Genomic DNA, 23842 nt, shown 5'->3' with positions numbered 1-23842 from the left:
TTTCCCAAATTTTCATAGTAGTATTTTTATAGTACATTGTTTTTCCAAATCTTCATTTTAAGTAAGGCAGGAAGAAAGTTGGTAGGTGACCCAACTATATTTCTTTTATCAGTAAAGTAATATAATAATGGAAACTTTAAAAATATTCTCTGCATGTATTTTATTCCAAAAAATATTTGCTTTCTTCCTCAATGCTCAAACCTCATTTTCACTTTGATGGTACATATTGTGTTTGTTTAATTTTTTATTTATTATAAAAAATTTATGAACATTTTCAAACATACAGAAAAGTAGGAAAAAATGATATAATGATCTGCCACATACCCATTACCTAGACTTAACCATTCTTAACATTTTGTCAGATTTGCTTCATGTAACTTTTTGCCAAAGTATTCACAATAAATTATAGACAATGACATTTTACCTCATATATTTTCGTATGCATCTCTAATAATAAGGTATCCTCCTCCATAACCATTATACTATTATTATACCTAACAAAATGAACTATAACTCCTTTATGTCACCTCGTACCCAATCCATATCCAGATTTCCCCAATTGTCACCAATGTCCTTTGCAGTTGGTCTGAATGAGCTAAGATCCACACAAGGGTCACACATTGATTGCATTTGGTTGTTATCTCTCTCAACTCCCTCTTAATCCAAAGGCAGATGGACAGTGCTACCTTCAGGGATGTGTCTGGACAAGGCTGTGTTAGCCGGGAGAGGCAGCGGGGAGGGACACAGAAAGCTGTGTTCATGGCTGAAAGTACAAAGACCTGTAATAATACCACATATCATTAGCTGAGACTGATGAGGTGTTCCTGCTTCTAATGCAGAACTTACTATGTACATCTGGAGCCAGAGAGACAGTTAGGCTTCTAGAAGTTTCTGAGAATCCTCACTCAATCAGATGTTGTCATCTGACACTGTGTAGCTCTGGGAGAAGATTTGGTGCACAAGTTTACAGCTCTTTGTGACTCAATTAATGTCTCTAATCTTTTTGCAGTGAATTCACTATGCCAACTTTTCTCCCCATGCATAAGTGAACCTTGTTGATTTACCCATCCATGTTTGTTGGTTGCCTTTCTGCCAGTCTGAGCCCTCTACTGTCGTTTGTTTATTCTACTGATAGTCACTTATCTTTCCAGAAGAGGCTCCCAAATTTGAAACATTTGTCTTGTAAACTGTGTAATTTATCTTTAAGTTAGCAGCTCTTATGCAAACTTTGCCACCAGACAATCAGTGAACTTCTGTGTAGTCAAATGATTTTCCTGCTCAGCCTTTTAAAATGTCTTTATTCAATGAGCTACATCAATGGAGCGTTTCTGGTTATCACCTTTTTGCTGCAACACCTAGCTTCTGAAACAATGGTGCATGCATTTTTTTATGGGATGCTCAATATCTTCACCCCAAAATCCTTTCTGTTCCCCTCAAATCAAAATAGATGATGCTTGATGGCTAACAGGTTTTTTTGATTTTTGTTTTCATCAAACACTGGTTTTATTCAAAAACTCATTACTGTTGAGACTATTATCTTATCAAGTTCATCTTTCCTTCCATGGCTCATTAAAAAATAGCTCTTGCGTTTTATGTCTGACAGAGCCTAACAAGCACTGTAAGTTGGGACACATTAGTAACATCTGAACTTTTATCAAACTGTTGCAAATTTTCCAACTGTGTAATTTATGTTAATAACTTCTAAGCCTCAAGAAATATTTTCTAGGTATCTTTCACATATTTTCTGACCAAGGGCTGCATTTTAATTTTGCTACCGTATTTTTTTCCATATGTTCTTTTAGTCGTTCTTATTTCAATAGAATGAGACAACGTTTTACACAACGTCATGTAGCTTTTCATCTTTACCCTGAAATAGGAAATATCAAAAGAGGCTTTCTAAGTATTTATCATCAATTTGAATGAAATTTGGTCAAGTTCTAGAATCAGGTGTCCCATGACTTCAACAACAAAACAATTAAAAGGACACTTTGGATCAGGGCCCACCCACTCCAGTATGACCTCATCCTAATTACATCTACACAACCCTGTTTCCAAGCAAAGACATCTCCTAGGTTCTAAGGGTTAGAACTTCAACATATCTTTTGGGGGACACAATTCAACCTATCACAGAGCTCTAAGCATCTGTTAGAGGAATGACTACAGACCCTCCCGGCACCGACATTCTATTTGTCTATAAATGAGATGAACGATGTGAAATGCTATCAAAGCGAGAAGCTACACATGGAAGAGCACAGTGACTTTGCCTATGACCGTCGGTGTGCACGACGGCAGCTGGAGGTGTCATTCTGACCTCTGGCTGTGTCATCAGCTTTGGCTTCATTTGGACCCAAACAGACTGGCTTCCCGCTACTGTTAAATCAAAATGGTAATTGCATCCTGTCACCACAGGAGTGCTCTGTTCGAGAATATTTCTTCCCACCTGTAGAAATAATTGATGTTTATAATAGGAGCCCAGAGACACTGCACAGTCATGGAGTATCTTCTGAATCATCAACGAACAACTAAATTATCTTCTGGAGAGTGTTCCTATTAAGTGCATTTGAGTGATTTCTTTGAAACTCACAGTCTCAGGATAAGTCCCTTAAAAGCAGAGGCAGAGGCTGAGACAGGATTTGGGCACACATGGTTTATTGAGGGTGACTGTCAGGAGAAGAGGAGTGAGAGAAGCAGGAGAAGGCAGGGGAAGGAGCTGAGCAAGGATGTGGTCACAGCTGGAGTCTAGCGTCCGCCTGGTTAGCAGGGAGCTCTGAAGTGTGAACAGCAACACAGAATCGGTCCCACCTGAAGGCAAGGGGCTGGCCCTTTGTACCCCCATATCAGTCCATCATTAGCTATAGGCTGTCAGAGGAGAGGGGCACAACTTCTCCAGCAAGGAAGCTCGTGGACAAGGAAAATTCTGCACAGGAGGGAGCAACTCTGAGCCATTAGCTGCCAATGCTCACAGCAGCTGAGAGACGGGTACGCTTGCTGATGCTCAAAGGGGAGCTGGCATTCTGTACAGATGGGGAAGTGTGTATGGGAGAGAAAGGATGTGTGCCTGGCTATACACTCACTGTTGTGGACCGAAATGTGTTTCCCCCCCACCTACCTCCACCCACCCCAAATCCCCGTGTTGAAGTCCTAAACCCCAGTATCTCAGAATGTGACCGTATTTCACAGAGTCTTAAAGAAATCATTAAGGTTAAATGAGGTCATTGAGTGGGGCTTAGTGCAATGCAGCTGGTTCCCGTATAAGAGGATATTAGGACACAGACACACAGAGGGAAGGCCACGTGAAGACGGCCCTCTGCAAGCCGAGGAGAGAGGCCTCAGAAGAAACCAACCCTGCTGACACTTTGATCTTGGCTTTCTAAGCCTCTGGAACTGTGAGAAAATAAATTTCTCTTGTTTAAGCCACCCAGTCTGTGGTACTTTGTTATAGCGAACTAATAGTCTAATATGGCAAACTAATACAGTCACCTATATTCATTATCGCTCCAAAGGCCAGGATGTATGGTTAGCCTGGACATCACATCCTGCTAGAAAACCCTGACCATAGTGTTTGCTCATCCCCAATGTCCAGAGGTCATCAATAAAAACAAACGCATCTAGTGCTCTACATCTTTGGAAACGTGCTTACCTTCGGGCATCTCATTAGTGTATTTCCCACCCCCATATGGGGGTGGTTTATACAGTCAGGAAGCAGACTTTGTTTTGCTAAGAATTATAAATGTGAGAGCTCCTGCATTAGGATGGTGGGAGAGAAAAGCTATTAGACAAGGCACGCTTACTGTCTTTTGTTTATGGAATATCTTCACTCTGTAATGGTGTCGAGGGATATTAAAATGTCATTGATGGAGAAAGGCTTTGTAACAACACAATCTTATTCAGAGATTTATTGATGGTTGGATTATGAGATGGAGAAGTACTCAAAGAGCTACTGATTTCTGCTATGTTGTGTGAGGGAAATCATGTATCGCTCGGATTTTACCATCTTCTTCTAAACAGTTGGCAACGAGTTGCTTTGTGGTAAGGAACTGCTGTAATTTGGGTACATGTCACAGTTCATGGAAATAAAGCTAATTCTTAATTACCTTTTCTATAATGGGACAAAGGACTGAGGAGACTGAAAGCCCCACAAAAACCATTTCGATTCCTTTCCTCTTCCTTCCCCAGACCCGTAAAGCAAATAGAAATGTTGGCTCCCCAGAGTTTCTTCGGTTTTTATGTTCTCTGTCCAATGGCTGGTAGAAATACCAAGGGCAAGGTGAGGTAGCAGGCTCCGGAGGAGACAGGAGAGAAAGGAGAAATGCATATCACAAACTAGATCGTACAGTTCTCATTTCACCCTAAGCCTGAGAGTCACACTTGACTGGGGCCGGTGGCTCAATGACTCTGGCATTCAGGCCACAGAGAAGCATCAGCTGAAGAGCTTCCTGACCTCTCAGTCCTGTTCATGGGTCCTTGGATGAAGCCCTCTGCCTGAGAAGCTGTGTGCATTTCCCTACAGCTGCTTGGAACCCTCTCCCTTAATTCAGTGGAAATTTGGGGAACATTTTTGCTCCCAGGGGCTATCTGACAGTGCATAGAGCCATTACTGGTTGTCAGCACTGTGGGGAGGTGTGATTTACTACTAGTATCCAGTGTATAGAGGGCACGGGTGCTGCTAAAAATCCTGCAAAGCACAGGACAGAGGCCCCCCCCACACACACACACACACATAGCAAAGAAGTCTCTGGACCAAAATGTCAGTAATGCTGAGGTTGAGAAACCCTGTTCTAAGTATTCTTCATGAGAACCCCCTGCTCCCGCCTTTTGTCCTGTCTTGATCTACAATATCCATCTGTGCGTCTGTCCATCCAGTCTATAAATACTCACCAAGCACCTTCACTGTGCTTGGGACTATAACAGTTGCTTTCAAACACACATGGAACGCGAATGATAGTTTTAAACTGCAGATTGGTAAGTAATGAGAACAATAACTCAGAGAGTGATTTTCCAGGCCGTTGTGGAAGAATGTTGTGTGTCTAGGAGTAAAAGGGTTGGGCTAGGGGACGGCTGCTCCATACGGTGTTGCCTGAGCTGCCTCCCACACTGCCGTCAGCTCAGGGTCCACGACCCCCTCACTTGTCTGCCGGATGGCTGGCTGTTGGCAGCGACAATGAAGTTCAGAGCATGTGTTGCTCATCCTTCAGGGGGTTCATTCACGCAGTGCTGGCCATAGGGTTCCCCAGAGGACCATGAAAGGGCAAGCTTCATCGTTGGGGAATTTTTCAAGGCTCCGTTTGCAATGCAAAGGCACATCACAGAGTCAAGGTGTGAGAAATAAACTCCACCTCTTCATGGGAGGAGCTCCAGAATCACATTGCCAAGGGGCGTGTATACAGGAGAGGAAGAATCGGAGCCATGTTTGCAATCAATCCGCAGGAAGTGACTCATTAATCTTCTTTCTGGTTCCTCTCCAAGACCAAACACGTACTGGGTTCTTCCCATCTGTTTGGTTAATAACCATTTCTCACATTCACCTTACTTAAACTTCACCCCAAGCTCAGGTGGGTCAAGCAGGCAAGTTTGGTTTTTGTTGTTGTTGTTTTACTTTATAAATGCCACACTTGAGGCTCAGCAAAATAGAGTTCTAGCCTAAGGTTAAAAGCTAGTAGGTGAGCTCTTTCCGTCTCTGGCCGCTTCGGCGCATCTGCAATGGATGGTGATGCTCAGCTGCTTGGGCTTCCTGATCAAAAGGAACAAGCAGACATACAGCAGGGAGCCCAATAATCTGAAGGCCCCGCGACTCCTTCCTCTACAAGGGCTGATTCACCGCAGACAGTGCGCGTGGAGCCAGCGGCGGACGGCAAAGGAGTGGTGGGCGTCATGAAGCGGAGATCCGGCCGGCGGAAGCCGGCCACTTCCTACTTCTGGACCACCATCCACAAGAATGCTCGGGTCACCCTCAGTAACATCCGGCACATGATCCGCAAGAACAATTGATGTCCAGACAGGTGCATGGCCATCATCCACAGAGCCAGCGACATCCTGCGCAGCCAGAAGCCCATGACACTGAAGAGAAGAGGGTTCCCCCTGCCAAGACTCCTGAGCACCTCCCTCCCAAAGCAACAAAGCATAAAGCGTAAAAAAAAAAAAAAAAGCTAGTAAGTGACAGAAGTAGACGTTAATAATGATCATGTGTCGAGTGACAACCAGGTGTCAGGCACTGGGCTATGGACTTTCTTAATCCTCACAACAACCTTCTTATGGATCCGATTTTACAGACGGGTAAAGTGAAGCTCAGAGAGGTTAAGTAACTTGCTTAAAGTCACACAGCACACGGGGCTGAGACTTTAACCTGGGACTTAAACAGATTTTTTCCTGATTCCAAGTGACCTTTGAACGTAACAGGGTTGTTGTAAAATCTGGCCGAGCTCTTGTTGGACCATTAAGTGTTCCCATCTCTGTGGGAGAGCAGGACAAATAGGACAAGCAAGAGTAGTTAGCTGAGGCCATCTCTGAACTGAAAGCAACTTCCCCCACTGCTGAAGCTGATACACAGGACATGTGGTGAAGCAAGGTCCCCCACAACCACGGCCAGTGATGTGATCTGACAGGGCTTACAGGGCTGTGCCTTCATGGAGACGGAGGCTCGGGGTGAGGAGCCGAGCCTCAGGTCTGCTGACCTTATAACAGCACCCCAGCCTTTGACCAGAACCCCAGCTTGGGTGAAGTGTCTTAGTGTGAATGACAGAGCCATATCTGAGGTTGAAGGAGAGGCAGCTGGAAGGAGTTGTTTTGCTCTAACTATCCATGTCAATACTCGTGGAAACAGGAGGAAAGACAAGGTTGTTTTTCTTAATATATTTTTCTATTTACAAGAAACGTATGATCAATGTAAAACACTGTGAAAACACACAAATAGTATTCTTCCCAAAATTCCAAATCACCCTCCCTTCCATTGTACATATTATGAATATGGTCATATCTACACTCCCTGTGCTTTTGTACACATAATTTTTATATGTAAGTAATTTACATGTATGTGTAACACAAGCATGTGTTGTGTGTGTGGGAGTAATTTACAAATATGTTTATAATTTATATCTGCCTATATAATTATGAAAATGAGGACTTCCTATATATTCTGCTTTGCAGTCGGCAACTTGTTCACCTCTGTAAGTCAATATTCTTAGTGTAAGAGCATTCACCTCTGTAAGTCAATATTCTTAGAACCTGACTGTAAGTGCTGTGATATAATCCATCATATTGTCACACCTTGATCATTTACCTGGGCCCCAGGGTTGGTTGGATGTTTAAATGAAGAGACTTGCAATTAGTTAAGTTTTGGGGTTTTTCTCCCCTATCTTTGAGGCAGAGTTGATCTGGGGTAGCTAAATGGAGATCCAGACTAAGAAGGAAGGCCAAACCTCTCTAGTTTCTGCTCCCTCCGCATGCCTTCTTTTCCCTCAGCCCTGCACAGGGTCCCACTGTCCTTGAGTTAATTAGAAATGCTGGGGGGAGCACGGCATGAAGGCAGCACATTGCATCTCTCAAGGACCCCTCGAGCGTGATGTTGAGCGGGACTTTGGAATGCATTGTTTATTTTCAAATCCACCTTGCTTCAGTGGTTCCACAATCTGTCCACACTGCTAGTCTAGTGAAGGAGGTGGAGCTCACATTTGTATGCTAGATAGTCAAGAAAAATTGTATCTTCAAGTGTGTACTTGAGGCTGATTGCCAGTTTGAGGCTATCTACCATTTTTTAAAATAAGACCTGGAATCCTCATCCTTTCTCTTTTAGAGAAATTCCAGGAATAAAGGACTTTCTTTTCTTGTACAATTTGTTTGTATCTCCGCTTGTCGTCATTATTGTGGCCAACAGAGCATCTAACCCCAAATGCTCTATGAACGAACAACACTTTCCAGCTGTGGCTGTAAGCCTTAGTAATATACCTCAAACCCACTTTTTCCCGTAGTGTCAGATGTCCTGAAGAAAATACGTTTTTAAACTGCTTGTACTTTGAGCAACAGCTCAAACTCAGAGAAGTGAATACAACGTGCAGGGTGAGACCTATCGTTTTGTGTAGCCAAGTGTTTTGATAGATGTGGTTGGTAGAGAAGGCAAAGCTCTCCCTGGGCATAATTTAGGTGAGAGAGGTGAGGATAAAGAACAGTTAAATCACTCTGCACAATAATTTGGGAGTTGGCTGCTGAGAAAAAAACAGTGGAGATTATGGAAGAGGAAGTGGGACTAAAGGGGTCCTAGCAATAGTGAAAGGAAGGAAGGGTTCATAGATGGGACATAACAACATGCTGCAGATATAAATAATTTTTTTCTAAACTCATATTTGCTACGTAGTGCTTCCATTAACTCATATGGCAACTTTGTGCAAATTAGGAAAAGATGCATTCTCTAGGCTGGATGTAGACTCGCCGTGTCTGGATGTATCCAGACTGAGTACCACTCTTTGCTAGATGTAGGACTAGGCGAGTGGAGCTGTTTTGCATTTTGGCTCCCATCACACAGCATCCTGTGTAACATGCAGCCTGCACCATAGTATCCGGCAAGCTGAGCCCACATGACCTAGCTATTAATAAATTAAAGCCAGCCAATTATCTCCATACCTTATGTATGACCTCCTGGAAAAGATCTGCCGTCCCCAGCACATATTTTCTGCAGGAGTTGTATGGGCTAGGTACAAGCTGGCTATTTAAAAAAAAAACAGTTGAGGGCCGGCCCAGTGGCTCAGGTGGTTGGAGCTCCATATTCCTAACTCCGAAGGCTGCCGGTTCGATTCCCACATGGGCCAGTAGGCTCTCAACCACAAGGTTGCCAGTTCAATTCTTCGAGTCCCGCAGGGGATGGTGGGCAACTGGGATTGAACACGGCACCTTGAGCTGAGCTGCTGCTGAGCTTCTGGATGGCTCAGTTGGTTGAAGTCCGTCCTCTCAACCACAAGGTTGCCGGTTCGACTCCCGCAGGGGATGGTGGTCTGTGCCCCCTGCAACTAGCAATGGCAACTGGACCTGGAGCTGAGCTGCGCCCTCCGCAACTAAGAATGAAAGGACAACAACTTGACTTGGAAAAAAAGTCCCGGAGGTACACACTGTTCCCCAACAAAGTCCTGTTCTCCTTCCCCAATAAAAAAAAAATCTTAAAAAACAAAAAAACAAAAAACAGTTGAATGAAATATCTAATCAGGAATTAGTGAAATAGTTTGGAGATGGAATTATTGTGGAAATTCTTATCGTGGCTATTCATAAGTTGTTCAGAGGATCTCAAACCATGAAACAATGGCATCCTTTGTGTCGTGCTTGGAAAGCCCGTCTGCATGCCCTCCCAGTCACTGCCTCAGATCCAGCAGCCCTGTCTTCCCGAAAAGCTGCTGCAGCAGATGATGTGAGTGCCCCCTCCATATCCCTTCGGCCCCCCATGCCTGCAAGGGATGGCTTCCTATACCTTGCCACTCATTACCTGAGAGCTACCTCTGGCTGCAGAAATGTTCTCAGCCCACCGGGGCAGTGGGTAAGATGTGCTGGAGGATTTGATGCCCCCAGAAGTTCTCCTTAACCGGTGACAAAGCAGGTCGGAGGAGCTTCCTTACCTCTTGGTGGTGACAAATCTGAGGAATGTGCTTTTCATAGTTCCCCAAGTTTCTTCAAGGGTATAAAGCCCCAGTTGCTCTGGCACATTCATACACATTTCTCTGTGTCATCTCTCCACACCACCGCAAGTTTGTTCTGAACTCACTTCCAAATAAGTTCATCTCAGGGTCTGATTCCAGAAAAGCCCAACCTAAAGCAGCTGCTTAAAGGACTGGTTAAGTGGATTCTTTCTTTAAGTCAAGTCTAATTTTTCAGACTCCAGTGTAGACTGGAAGTAATTTTCACAGAGCAATTTAACATATGCAAATAACATTCAAATCAATCCCACGCAGTGGGCAGACCAAGAACTACTGTTATTTCTGCAAACCTAATTATACTGACGCCCACCAAATTCGAGAAAAAGAGAAACTGTCAAAACAAAGATAACAGAAACAAATGCAGCAAAACAACCAGCCCCGGCCAGCATTGTCAACTCCCAGATGAATCCGATTTTTACGATGAGAAGTTCCGATTTCCAAAATGAGGAGAGGGAAAGGGAGAGATGTTTCAGATGTTTTCCCTCTGAAACACCTAATTTTGTTCCCACTCCCTCAAATCTCTCCACATTTCCATAACAACCTGTGTCCTATACTAAGTTAGTGAGATTCTTACAAGGAAACAATGGCACCCTACCCACCTATTGGGCAAGGCTCGCATCTAAGACTTGTTCTTGGTTCCTCTTTCTCTCATCATCCTGTACCCAGTTCATATCAGCGAGCTCCATTGGTCCCACCTATTAAATATATCCCAAGGGCCCCAGGCCTCTTTTTCAGCCCAACCACCCTGGCCCAAGCTGCCATCAGCACCTCCACCAGATTACTGCAGCAGCCTCTTACTTGGCCATGTCTGCTTCCGGGGTCAGTTTCAGTGGTTTGTGTCTTTCTAGGAATTTGTCCATTTCATTCATTTAATTTGCTAGCATACGGTTATTTATAATTTTCTCTTACAATCCTTTTTATTTCTGTAAGGTTGGTAGTGATGTCCCTTCTTTTATTACTGATTTTAGTAATTCACAAGTCTTCTGTCCTTTTTCTTGGTCAGTCTCACTAAAGGTTTGTCAATTTTGTTGATCTTTTACAGCACCAAACTTTTGGTTTGTTGGTTTTCTCCATTGTTCTTCTATTCTCTATTTCATTAATTCCCTCTCTAATCTTTATTATTTCCTTCCTTCTATTTGTTTTCGCTTTAGGTTGCTATTTTTTTTTAGTATCTTAAGGTGGAATTATTTTTTAATGTAGGAATTTTACAGCTATAAATTTTTCCTCTAAGCACTCCTTTCGCTTCATCCCATACATTTTGATATGTCATATTTTCATTTTCATTCATCTCCAAGTATTTTCTAATTTCCCCTGTGATTTCTTTTCTGATCCATTGGTTACCTAGGAATATGTTGTTTGATTTACACATATTTGTGAACTTCCCAAATTTGTTTCTGTTATATTATTGTTGGAAAACACACTTTGTATGATTTCAATCCTTTTAAATTTATTGAGGTTTGTTTTATTCCTAGTCTGTGGTCTGTCCTGGAGCATGTTCAATGTGTGCTTGAAAAGAATGTGCATTCTGCTATCACTGGGTGGAATACAGATGTCTGTTAGGTCTTGTTGGTTTAAGAGTTGTTCAAGTATTCTATTGCCTTATTGATCTTCTGCCTAGTTGTTATATCCATTAGTAAAAGTAGAATATTGAAGTCTCCAACTATTATTGTTTAATTATATATTTCTCCCTTCTGTTAGTTTTTGCTTCATGTATTTTGGGGCTCTGTTGTTAGGTGAATATATATTATAATCGTTATACTTTCCTGATACATTAACTCTTTTTTTAAAAAAATATTTTATTGAGGAAGGGGAACAGGACTTTATTGGGGAACAGTGTGTACACTTCCAGGACTTTTGTCCAAGTCAAGTTGTTGTCCTTTCAATCTTAGTTGTGGAGGGTGCCATTCAGCTTCAAGTTGTTGTCCTTTCAGTCTTAGTTGTGGAAGGCGCAGCTCAGCTCCAGGTCCAGTTGCCATTGTTAGTTGCAGGGGGCGCAGCCCACCATCCCTTGCGGGAGTCGAACTGGCAACCTTGTGGTTGAGAGCCTGCGCTCCAACCAACTGAGCCATCCGGGAGCTCAGCGACAGCTCAGCTAAGGTGCTGTGTTCAATCTTAGTTGCAGGGGGTGCTGCCCACCACCCCTTGCGGGACTCAAGGAGTTGAACCGGCAACCTTGTGGTTGAGAGCCTACTGGCCCATGTGGGAATCGAACCAGCAGCCTTCGGAGTTAGGAGCACGGAGCTCCAACCTCCTGAGCCACCGGGCCGCCCCTGCGTTAACTCTTCTATCATTAGAAAATGGTCCCCTATATCTAATATTTTTTATTTTAAAATCAATTTTGAGTGATATTATCATCACCACTCCAACTTTCTTATGGTTGTTTTTTGCATGATACAGACATACATCATTTTATTGTTCCTCATTTTATTGTGTTTCACAGATGTTGAGTTTTTTTACAAATGCAAGGCAAGAGTCTCTACTAGCAAAAAGATTATGACTTGCTTTGTTGCGATACTTGCTTTATTGCAGGGGTCTGGGACCGAAACTGCAATATCTCCAAGGTATACCTGAATATCTTGCCTTCTTTTTACTTTTAACCTATTTGTATCTTCAAATCTAAAGTTTGTCTCCTACAGACAGCATATCATTGGATCACATATCTTTATCCAGTCTGACAATTGCTGCCTTTTTAATTCAATTTTCTAGCCCTTCCACATTTAATGTTATCATTAACAGAGACGGACTTACATTTGCCATTTTACTTCTTGTTTCCTATGTCTCATGTCTTTTTTGTCCTCTGTTGCTCCTTTACTGCTTTTTTTACATTACGTAAATATTTTCTAAAGTAACATCATAATTCCTTTAATAATTTGTTTTCATTGTATTTTTCAGTTATTTTCTTAGCAGTTGCTCTAAGATTTACAATAAACAACTTGCTCACTTTTTAGCACACCTTGTATTCGGTTTCTTCTCTGTCTCAAACTTCCTCATCCCCTTCTAACTTTCAAGGACCATTTCCCAATAAGCTGCACACACTGAAATTCCCTTAGAACCTAAGGGAGACTCAATCTAAGATGAAAGGTTAAGCTTGAGCCAGATTAATGCCACCTGTCACCGTCCTGCGAACTAATGGGAAAGAAGGAGGAGGTAAAGAAGAAAGTTAGGACTTTTATTCCCCACTCCAGGCGGGACACAGTACGTGTTCAGCACAGAGAAAGGAGGCAGAGTTGTTCTGACAGCCTGAACATTCATGAAGCAACTGGGCCTTTTTATCTCTTGTCCTGAGAAGACTGGACATCCACTGGTGTGTCTCAGCAGGTGCAACGGTTGTAGCATGAACTTGTATCCTGGGCTTCAGGCCACTGCAGAAAAATAACCACTGCGTTTTCTCTATTCAGGGCCAGCCAGCTATAGCCCTAACCCCTTTGGAGCTGGGCATCAAGGAGGAGCTGCCCTGAGGCATACAGGGCCACCATCAATCTTTTTTAAATATATTGCTGAAAAATGAATCCCACTCTGACTTAGAAACGTGGCATCAGCATTCTGCCACCTTCTAAGCGGCATCAGCCAGATTTTTGATTAAGGCCTCAAGTTTCAAATAATTTGGGAGACAGTTTGATAACGAAGTAAGAAAGAGTCATTGCCAAGCGGCACTCAGCTGAGGGGCCAGAACCTGTAAAGAGGATTGTCTTAGGGTCCTTGACAATACATTTGACCAAGTCATTAAACCCTTATGAGCCTCAATTTCAGAGTCTATGAAATAATTCGAATGATACTTAGCTCATCGGGATGGGTCAGGCACAACACTTGGCCCATGGAAAGCTTCCATAAATGTCACTGATGATTCGCTACTAACAATGCTTCCCAGTGTTGTAATGGTTCACTTTAAATGTCTAACTCTCTTATTAACAAGGGCAGGGGGTATTTATTTGTCTTTGCATATTTTTTGGTGAATAAATGAAAGAATAATCACAGGCCACTGAGTTTTTTCTAAGTCCCTTGAATTCTTAAGACCCAGGCCCATAGTATAAAGAAAGGGAAGGGCAAAGGAAGGAGGAAGGAAGGAAAAGAGAAAGAAGGAACTATCACTGAGCCCAGTGAATGATTAGACTGAAGCTCTGCACAGCAACTTTTCAATTTCTCTAAGTGCCTCAGGTTATGTTCTCAAGTGCCACCACCCCTCTCGTCCCCACAGGGTCCCAAAAGAATCTTAATCATCACCAACTGGCAATTTCACAGTCTCAGCATGTTAACAACAGAAATCAGCCGTCAGTGATGCAAAGGAGACCTGTTTTTCCCTCTTCCATCCCATTCTTATTCCTCAACCAATAAACCACCTCTTCAAATAGAGGCTGACTTGGCAAAGCAAAGGAGAAATATCAGTTATTCAGCAGGGAAACAAGCTCTCTGGGGACACTCGGCAAGATCACAGCAGGCTCACCACCGAGGGAGAGCCTGACAGCCAGCTATGAAAGCTCTTCTTCTTCAAAAAAGAAGAACCGGGAGGAAGAGGGGGAGGAGAGAGAGAGAGAGAGAGAGAGAGAGAGAGAGAGAGAGAGAGAGAGAGAGAGAGAGAGAGAAGGGCGGGCAAACAGTAGAAGACAGGCTTAATTATAAACTTTATTAGGACCAGAACAGGTTTGGCTATCACTGTAACCCTCAAGGTACCTAACACAATAGCCTTTTAGTTTAATTTGTCAACATTTTCGTTTCGCCCTTTTGTGTCCTGTTCAAGACATCTTTGCCTCCTCCAGGTCATGAAGGCGGTCTCCTATGTTTTCTTCAAAAGTTTTATTGTTTTACCCTTCACATTCAGACCTACAATCCATCTGGCATTGATTTTTGGGGTACGACGTGAGGTAGGTTTTTCACATGGATATCCAAGTAACGCAGGACATGTATTGAAAAGACCACGTTTCCCCCACTGCACTGTTACCTTTGTCATAAATCAAAGTGACCATATATGGCAGGTGTGTTTCCCCACTCTTAATGCTTTCACTTTATTTACCAGTTTTAAAATTACTCCCTAGGTTGCTAGTTGGTTCATCTTTATGCAGCCGGTGTTTAATACTAATAGTGCAGTTTAGTTAGAAAAGGCAGGATAAATGCTTGATTCTTTCTCTTTGTCTACTAGGTTAAGAAATAGATTTGGTTCACTAGCATCCTCCAAAGGTGAGCAGTTGAGTTTTTAAAGTATCGTTATAAATTCACGTATTTAAATATAATTGATATGTCGCAAACAACTGTAGTTATTATCCTTACTGATGTGTAAAATATCCCATCTTGGGGAGCCTCTTCCTGGCTCTGGGGCATTTTGATGTGACTGTTTTTTAAAGCTCCCTTGCTCTCTGGTATGTTTGCAGCAATAGACAACGGACAGGTAGAGAACCATCTGACAGATGAAAATTCCACAAATAACTGTGACCGTGAGAGTTCAGCATGAGCAGACACTTATGCACATGGATATGTCCAAAGCAGACAGGGCCAGAGCCAAAATGAACTCTCCACCCCAACAGGGCCATCCTGGGGGGTGATATGAAAAGGCCAAGTGTACACAGATCAGGAAGAAAAAAAGGGGGGAACACCTGAAATAATAATAGCTAATATTTATGAAAATGTCCTGTGTGCCAGGACTTTTGAGTTAGGTCTTTACAAGGACTAACTCATTTAATCCTCAAACAGTTCCACAAGTTGGGCACTATTTTACGCCCACTTCACAGATGAGCACACTGAAATCCAGAGAAGTTAAACCACTTGCCCAAAGCCACAAGGTTACACAGCCAGTAAATGATAGAGTCAGGAGTTGAACTCAGGTGCTCTCCCAACCGAAATGGAAAAGAAGACAAACGATCCCTCCTTCTTGGATTTGTCAAGGATGGCTGTGGAGCGGGGTTCCAGCACCAGGTGGGAATCTGGACAATGCCATCAAACGCTCAGCTGTAATCTAATGTGAATTTCAGTTCCAACTGGCCTTGGGCTGCCAATGGTAAGTAAACTCAACCGCAGTTATAACTGCAGTTTCCCTTCCTTTCTTCACAAGGGTGCTTCCTTCTCCGTTCCCCAGCTTCTGTGTCCAGCCCTGGCCCTGCCTTCACTTGCACCCCCTTCACAACTCGTTCCCTTGCATCCCCCAGAAGTTCACTTGTCAGGCCAAGTGATTAGTAGGTGCTAGGGGCTGGACCAGTGCTTTGCATATTTTCTCAGTTATGTCCATTTTACAGAAGAGGAGACTGGGAGTGCTTTGTTCAAGATCACAAGGCCAGTTGAGTGCTGCGCTAGGATTTCACCCAGATGTCTCACGCCAAAGACCTGCACCGCGCTTGTGACCCACTGCTGCCCTCTGCTGGGCATGTGGCAGCACTGCCCCGCTGTGCTGAGCATGTTTTCACCTAGGTCTCCAGCTCATGCCTGCTGAGTGAGGGCATGGAGTGGGAGTTGGGAGGCAGTTGGGGGAGTTCTCATCTCAAAGCCACTGAAGAGCCTCTCAAATTGCACCAGCCAAAACTATGTATGTTATTTTGCTGTGAAGAACACCATTGGGATAACTGGTGAAATTTGAATAATGTTACCTAACAGTAAAAGGGCGTTATTATCTACAACTTTCAAACAATTCAGAAAAAGTGTGTGTGTGTGTGTGTGTGTGTGTGTGTGTGTGTGTGTGTGTGTGTGTAGAAAGAGAGATGATACGCAAATGTGACATGTTAACATTTGGGGAATTTTGGTGATGTAGGGAATTCTTTATACTGTGTTAAAACTTTTCTACAAGTCTGAAACTATTCCAAATAAAAAAGTAAATTGCACCTTCAGGAAGCCACCAACCACAGCTCTCCTGGAATTTTCTCTAGTAAACTATGGAGTCCATAGGAGACTGCAAATTGATTACCCACAGGGCCCCCTCCTGGGCTCCTCTTCATGATGACAGTCAGGGCAGACAGGGAGTAGCCTTGTGTGAAACCCTTGACACAACAGAAGGAAGAAGCTACCTCTTGGGCAGTACCCATTGGACCCCCATCAAGGCACACACATATTCACAACTACTGGCAACGATAGGGGACCCCCAAAAGGATAAACTTGTGTCTGTCCACACACTGGCCAGCATAGTGATGGAGCTGGAAAGCATTCCTTGTGAGGAAGAGTCTAGAGAGTAAGATGGGGAGCTTGGAAAGAGAAGGCTGGGTGGCGAGGGGAGGAGCTAGCTGGGGGCACAGGAAAAACATTCTGTTCGTCAGGCAAAGAGAACAGACACAGTCTGTGAGATGCAAGAAGACAGAGGAGCACTGGGTGGGGTGCTGGGAAGCACACGTCATTCTACACCGGCTCCTGGGGTGGGTCATTCCAGTGATTACACCAGAAGGCTCACTCAGGACCCGCTGAGGTTTCGCCTGGGGATGCTCCCACAGAAGGCAAGGACCACTTGTGGGGGGAGGGGGATCAGAGAGGGGATGGATTCACTAGAGGGAGTTTCAACCACTGATTCTCAACCTTGGCTGCCCATTGGAATTACTGGGGAATTTTTTTAACACACCGATACCTGAGTTCCTTCCCCAGAGATTCTGATGTGATTGATCTCGGGTGCTGCCTGGGCACTGAGATTTTTTTAAGTTCCTCGGGTGATTCTCAAGTGCACCCAAGGATGAGAATCACTGGCTTGGAATGCATTCCTTCGAACGCTCTTTGAATCTCAGAGAAATCGGGACCATGTGAACAAGCTCAGAGGGCCCATCTTTGCTGCAGGATGGGCCTTGGTCAAATGCAGACTAGAATTTATCCTGAATGTAGTCTCCATCAGATGGAGGTTTCTTGTTCAAACTGAGAAGACGGCAAGGAAAGTGGCCACCTGGTTTTATTCTATTTGAGAGTTCTCTGGTTTTTGGTTGATTTGGGAACGGGCAATGTCCTTTGGTAAATATGGGGAGATGATGGTTTTTCATTTAGGATATCGTGGCCAGGCCATCGGTCCATTCTCTGGGGCTTTCCATCCCAACTGCCTATCCTCTGAATAACCAAATATGGAAGTCACTCTTGCTTTCTTTCCCTCCCCGACCTACCTCCAGGAGACCAAAAAGGTAATGGTATCCTTCCTCGTAGAGGAAAGTGCTTGGCTGTGAACCTCAACTCTTCTCCATCTCTGGTCTCATCCAGTCTCCTGGCTCTCGGTGCAGAGTAGTATCCACACCCTGGCCACCCCTGGGCTGGACAGCCCCACGTGGACATTCACAGGCATGTCAGACCTACTGTGTGTAAAACCAAACTCCTGATCTTCCCTCTGTTCCACCTCCCACCCCACCTGTCCTCCCACAGCCCTTTTCTGCTCTGAAATATGGCGACGTCCTTCTTCTGGTTGCCCAGGACAGCAACATCTTGGCCATCCTTGAGTCCTCTTCTCTCCTACACCATATGGAATCCTTCGGCAAATTCTATGATCTGTTTCTCACCGCACGACCTGAGTTGATCCACCAACCTCTCTAGCCTGGATTGTTGCTGTTCCCCCCGTCTCCCTGCTTCTACCCTGGCCCCTCTAATATCTGTTCTTAGCACAGCAGAGTGAGTCTTTGAAGACAAACATCAGCTCTAAACTCTCCAACAGCTTCCCATCTTGCTCAGAGTAAAAGCCAGTGGCCTCAGCCCTGCATAATTAGCTACTCTCTCTGGGTCCTCACTCACCCTGCTTCATCCACTGTAGCACTTCCTCGGACACGGGTGTCTTCACACATGCTCTGGGCCACCTGGAACGCCCTTCCCCACATCCTGCAAGTCGTGTCCATTTGCCCAAACACCACCTTGGCAGCAAGGCCTTCCCTGATCACCCTATTTAAAATTGTCGCCTCTCCCCAGCAGCACTCCCTGCTGCCCTCTCCTGCCTACACTTTGTCCATCTAACACCGTTTTCACACGTTTGCCACCCTGTCCTCTCCTCCATGGTGACAGAGACTGTGCTGGCTTTGTTTGTTGCTTCATTTCTAGTTTCCAGACAAGGACAAGCAGAGAGCAGAAATCCCACAAGGGTGTGTTGAATGCACGGAGATCATCGAGGACCGGGTTGGAAGGTAGCCAGACGCACATGGCTGCACCGGTGACCAGGGAAGGGGGGGGTCATGATGCCACTGACGGGGCCTCCTCAGAGAGAGCAGGTGGGCCTCTCAGGCTTGAACAAGAACCAGCAGATGGACTGGAGACTGGGGCCCTCACCACTTCCCCATGCCCACACAAGCCCTTGGCTCCTGGTGCAACACACGAGAGCAAGGCAGCCAGGGAAAATGACTCATGTTGGTTTTCTCAACCTTGGAAACCCGTGGCTTGGAGTCAGATTTTGTGGGACTTAGGAAAGGAAGTAAATGCAGTGTTTTTTGCACCTTGAGTGTTCGGAAGCAATTCATTCCAGAAGTCCCACCCGTGAGAAAGGCAGAGGTCCCTGTCCAAAAGGCAAACAATCTGGAGGTCACACTGGCCCAAAACATGTGGGACGGTGTCGGGGGGAGGGGTTGGAGGGCTCTCTCCTAAGACTTCAGACTTGGGGCACCTTCCACCTCCCCTCCCACCAGGGCCCACTCTGACCAGTAAGCAGAGTCCTGGGGTGGGGGCCTCCAGAGCAGGTGCTGCTGCTGGTGGGACCATAAGCTGAGCAGGAGTGAGGCAGGCTGAGGGGAGCTGGGGGAGCCAGGGCAGAAGGAAATCCGGCAGAAGCAGCAGCACGTGGGAAGGCCAGGAGACCAGAGCACCTGGACAAAGGAACACGGACCCAGAGTGGCTGAAAGAGGACAGAGCCTCAGTGAGGGGGTCAGATGGGCGGGCCTGGGGAAGCTCATTGACAAGGCTGAAATAGGACCCAAGGCCATGGGAAGGCCTCGAGCAGAGAAAGCTCAGCGACCTGTACAGCGTGAGGAGTGGATTAGCAGAGGGAGCCAGGCTGCAGTCAGGATGAGGTGGAAGGGTCAGGCCTTGGTTACTGACACGCGCGCTCCTAGTGATGGGCTTCTGGAACAATGCGGGGGCCGGCTGGGGGTGCGGGTGGGGTTCAGAACACCGACTGGGGCAGGTGTCGGAAAAGGGCCGGGGTTGGGTTTGGTCATGCGAAGTCCCCACGAAGAAGCCTTGCAGAGCCATCCAGTTTGGGGACATGGACCTGGAATCGTGCAGCTGAGTGGGAATCGGAGCTCTGAGAGGGGGTGAGAACGCCCATGAGAGGGTTCAGCGGTGGGAGAGGGCCTCGAGCAGAATGTCACTATCTAGGGGCCTGCCGGGCGGGGGAGAAGATGCCCAGAAAGGCGGCTGAGAAGGAGCAGCCAAGGAGGCAGGAAGGAGAGGAGGCTGCAAAGGCCAGAGGCAGAGGGAGTCCCTGATGGTCGGAGCATCCTGGGAGGTGACGCTGGTCCCACACAATCGCGCTCCCATGTCACACCAGTGAGCAGTCCCCCCACCAGGAAGCACACGGGCTCTGGAATTTAATAGATGTTTATTTGCGTAATAGGAACATTCAAGTACATAAATAAGGTAAATACTTTCCAACGTACAGTACATCATGTTCTGACACTGCAGCGAACATACATCTACGTGTGTTGTCTAACACTGATCACACAGAGCACACAGGAAGCCCAGCAGTGGCACAGACACAGGAATCTGGTGAGCGCCCAGCGGGTGAAAGGCGCAGCAGCTAGAAAATCTTTCTAATCTGGCGTTCCTTGGCACAGAGCCACCGAAACCGGGACTTGAACTTAGGTTCAAAGAGGTGTTTCGGTAGTGCAGGGCAGAGACAGATGTGGAAGCCATTAGCAAACAGTTTCACTTGGGACAGACTCACCAGATGGCTAAACCCTCCAAGTGCTACGTACAGGAAAAGCCTCAGGAGGCTGCAAAGAGCTAGGGCCCGGCCAACGCAGGGGCACTGATGACCAGGAGGCCCTCGCCCCCAGCTCGGAGCCTTTTTCTCTACAGACAAAAAGCTGCCTGGGTCCATTAGATGCAGCAATGAGGGAGGAAGTGTCAGGCCAGGCAAACATGAGCCCAGAAGGACGAGAGGACAAGTCCAGGAAGAGTCCATCACAACAGCCGTTTACTGAACACCTCTACAACCAGGTTCTCCTGATTCCGGCCGTAATCATAACTTCATTAACTGAAAAGGAGATCGGTAAACACGATGGGCCTTTGGGTCTGATCTTCACTCCCCACTAACACCCAGGAAACAGTCCAAAGGCAAGCCGGTAGTTCTCAGTTCTTATTATTCCATCGCCTTGAGAATTTCACAGGTCCTCTGTCAATACCTCTGTCAAAGTAAAGAACTGTCTACCACACACACAAACACAAACACAATCTCTCTCTCTCACTCTCAACTCCACCTCTATCTAAAAAACAAATATTTTTCACTCAATTCAGTGCCTGCCTGCTCTCCGTTCATTCATGTATGATCCCTTGCTAACCGAGAACCCAACAGAAATACCTCGTATCATCCAACCTCAGTGGTCACCTGCTTCTATCCCATGAATACTTTGAAGAAAGCGTGAAACACAGGCCCTGGCAGGCTTTTAGGGCTTTTAGGCTTTGTCTGTATTAAAATCTGCCCCAGAGATGGTTTCTCTTTTCCCCACTCTTCTGGGCCCAAGACGTCCACTTGTATAGGGCACTGCTGCAGGTTCCTGAGCTGTGTGCACAGGACACAGCTCTTGGCCAGAGGGGGAAATGGGGTCTGGAGGCAGTCACAGATAGAACCCCCCACTGCCCACAGAGCTGAGGCACCACTGGGCAAAGGGCCTCCTTCCATGTGGAAGGTCCGATTAGGGGCAGCAGGAAGTGGGCAAGAGCTCAGGCAAACTATTCTAAGTATGGAGAACTTCAGAATATCCTCACGTCCTCTTTCCTTTGGTCAAGCTGGCCTTCTACATGAAGTGTGCAGCACCCAGACGCTGTAGGTGGGTGTGAAAGCTGGACCGCTTCTCACAGAAGGGCAGTAATGGCTTCCCAGACCTTGCACACCCAGGCTGCGTGCAGGGCAGATGGCAGTGTAGTGGCTGAGAACCCAGTCTCTGGCATCACACCAACTTGGGTTCAAATAACCAGCTGAGTACAGCAAAAATAACTACCATTTACTGAGACTTACTATGTGCCAGGCACTATGCTAAATGCTCACGTGCATTATCTCATAAAATCCTCACAACAATCCCACAAGGGAGGTGCTGTTATCACACCCAGTTGGGCCAGAGTTGCATGTAGTAACCTGCCCAGACCTAGGGCTGTTTGAGCCGGACATCTGCCTTCTTCACCACAGCACTCAGCCTGCCACGGTGCCTCAGTGCCCTCATCTATAAACTGGGAATAACACCTAATCAAAGGTTGATTTCTGGATTAAAAGGGATAATATAGGTAAACACTTAGCACTGTGCCTGGCACATATTAAGCACTCTTACTATTACTGCGACTATTATTAATAAACACACTGGTGATAACTTACTAGCTCAAGAAAAAAAAAAAAAAAAGGAGCCTCAGTAGATAGGCATTTAGTGGAGGACGGTAGGAGAGGGGACAGGATTTTCAAATAGCCAGTGGACTTGAAACCCACTGGCCAAAAAATCTTAGACATCACATATTCTGCCCTCTGTTCTCATAATTCATCTACCTGTTCCAAAACCACCAACACTCTGGCATCCAAAGCATACCACCAAACTGCCCTCACAGCTAAGATTTCTTTGCTTTTGAAAACATGGTCCACATGCAAACAGGTGACTCTCAGACAAGAGTCAGCGTCAGGTAAGATCAACAGCCTCTACCCGCCTTTGAGCCCAGGTGAGTAGTCACTCCCGGCAGGGGTGGGGACAGAAAGATGGGGCGACTTTCAAACGATACAGGCAGTCAGCAGCTGGGACCCCGCTACTCACCAAGAATGGGACCCACCTTCTGTAGAAGACGTAGGTGAGCAGAGTCCAGGACCAAGAGGAAATGAGCCTAGAAGAGGTCTTTAAATCAGGCTTTCATCACCACTTGGTCCAAATGCCAAGGTCATGCCAAGGTCATGCCACGTGGTAGGACATGCCACATGGTAGGTCATGCCACGAGGCCCCCACTCAATAAGGGAAACCAACTCAAAAGTGGGAGCTGTTCCATCTCTTTAAAAATTGGAAGCTGGGCAACTGCGTGGAGGGTGATCAAGGGAAAAGGAAGTGTGTTTTGCCTAAGACAAGGACAGAATACGAAGCCCTGCCAAGAATCAGCCCCTTTCTTGAGGGAGCTGCTCTTTCAGAGCCCCTGCGCAGACAGCATGGTGAGAGTCCTTCCATGGTTTACTGTCTCGTGATGTGTCCACAGCAGTCACCTGGACATCCTCCTCTTAGCTCTTCCTCCCCACCCTGACTGGAAGAACAGGAGCGCAGAGTCCAAGTGAAATTGCCCCTCCCCACTCCACCCTTTGCTCAGCACATAATCCAAGGTTGGCACAGATGTGAGTTACTCCAAAAAAACAAAGGCAAACGGTACCTAACATATCAGTGACACAGGAAGAAGTTTCAGCAGTGACGTATCACATTTGGCAACGAAAAGCGACTCCCTTGGAAAGTGACCTTGGGTGGGCTTAAGGAACAGGCCACTGCTGTAGTTTTCTAAGCAGTGACACTCTTGGCCCTGAGTCATTCATATCCCCCCCGCTCCCATCCCTGTCAACATCTGGGAAGCTCCTGAGCCTGCTGGGAACTCACTGGCAGTCTGAATAGCCGAACTCAAGGATCCATTCAAATCAGCTTCTAGCCAACTCAGCAACTAGCTTAGACTCAAATCACAGGGTCTGCATCATCTCCCTTAAAACATATTTCTGGAATATTCTTGCAGAAATTAAGTCAACTTATAAGATAAGAAGCCCAGTGGGAAAAGATAAATACCATTTAAAAAGTCCACCCATGTTAAGGTTAAAAGTTACATTTCACCCCCTTCTGATACACTGGTTTCAAACATATATTACAGAATTGTACACCACTAAGAGTAAATTTTTTAAAAAATATAGTTATACTATAGCTACTGAAATGCTCAGAATATCAAACAGGCAAAAACTAATAAACACAAACATAAATGAGGTCCAGGCTGCCTCAGAGGGTTTCACTCGCAGGAGTAAAACTAAGTCTGTACTTTCATGATGCTGAGAGAGGGTAAGGGGGTGGCATGCGCACACAAAGGGACAAGAGTCAGGTGTCCTG

General features: G+C 45.7%; 1 pseudogene; it reads left to right on the top strand.

The window, feature by feature from the left end:
* The first annotated feature begins 672 nt into the window (after positions 1–672).
* LOC117015794 (60S ribosomal protein L28-like) lies at positions 673–15114 on the top strand (annotated as a pseudogene).
* Positions 15115–23842: the final 8728 nt, after the last annotated feature.

The sequence above is a fragment of the Rhinolophus ferrumequinum genome, chromosome 23 (genome assembly GCF_004115265.2).
Source record: "Rhinolophus ferrumequinum isolate MPI-CBG mRhiFer1 chromosome 23, mRhiFer1_v1.p, whole genome shotgun sequence".
NCBI classification, from domain to species: Eukaryota; Metazoa; Chordata; class Mammalia; order Chiroptera; family Rhinolophidae; genus Rhinolophus; species Rhinolophus ferrumequinum.
Note: the sequence above shows the minus strand (reverse complement) of the source record. Positions and strands in the feature narration are given on the sequence as shown.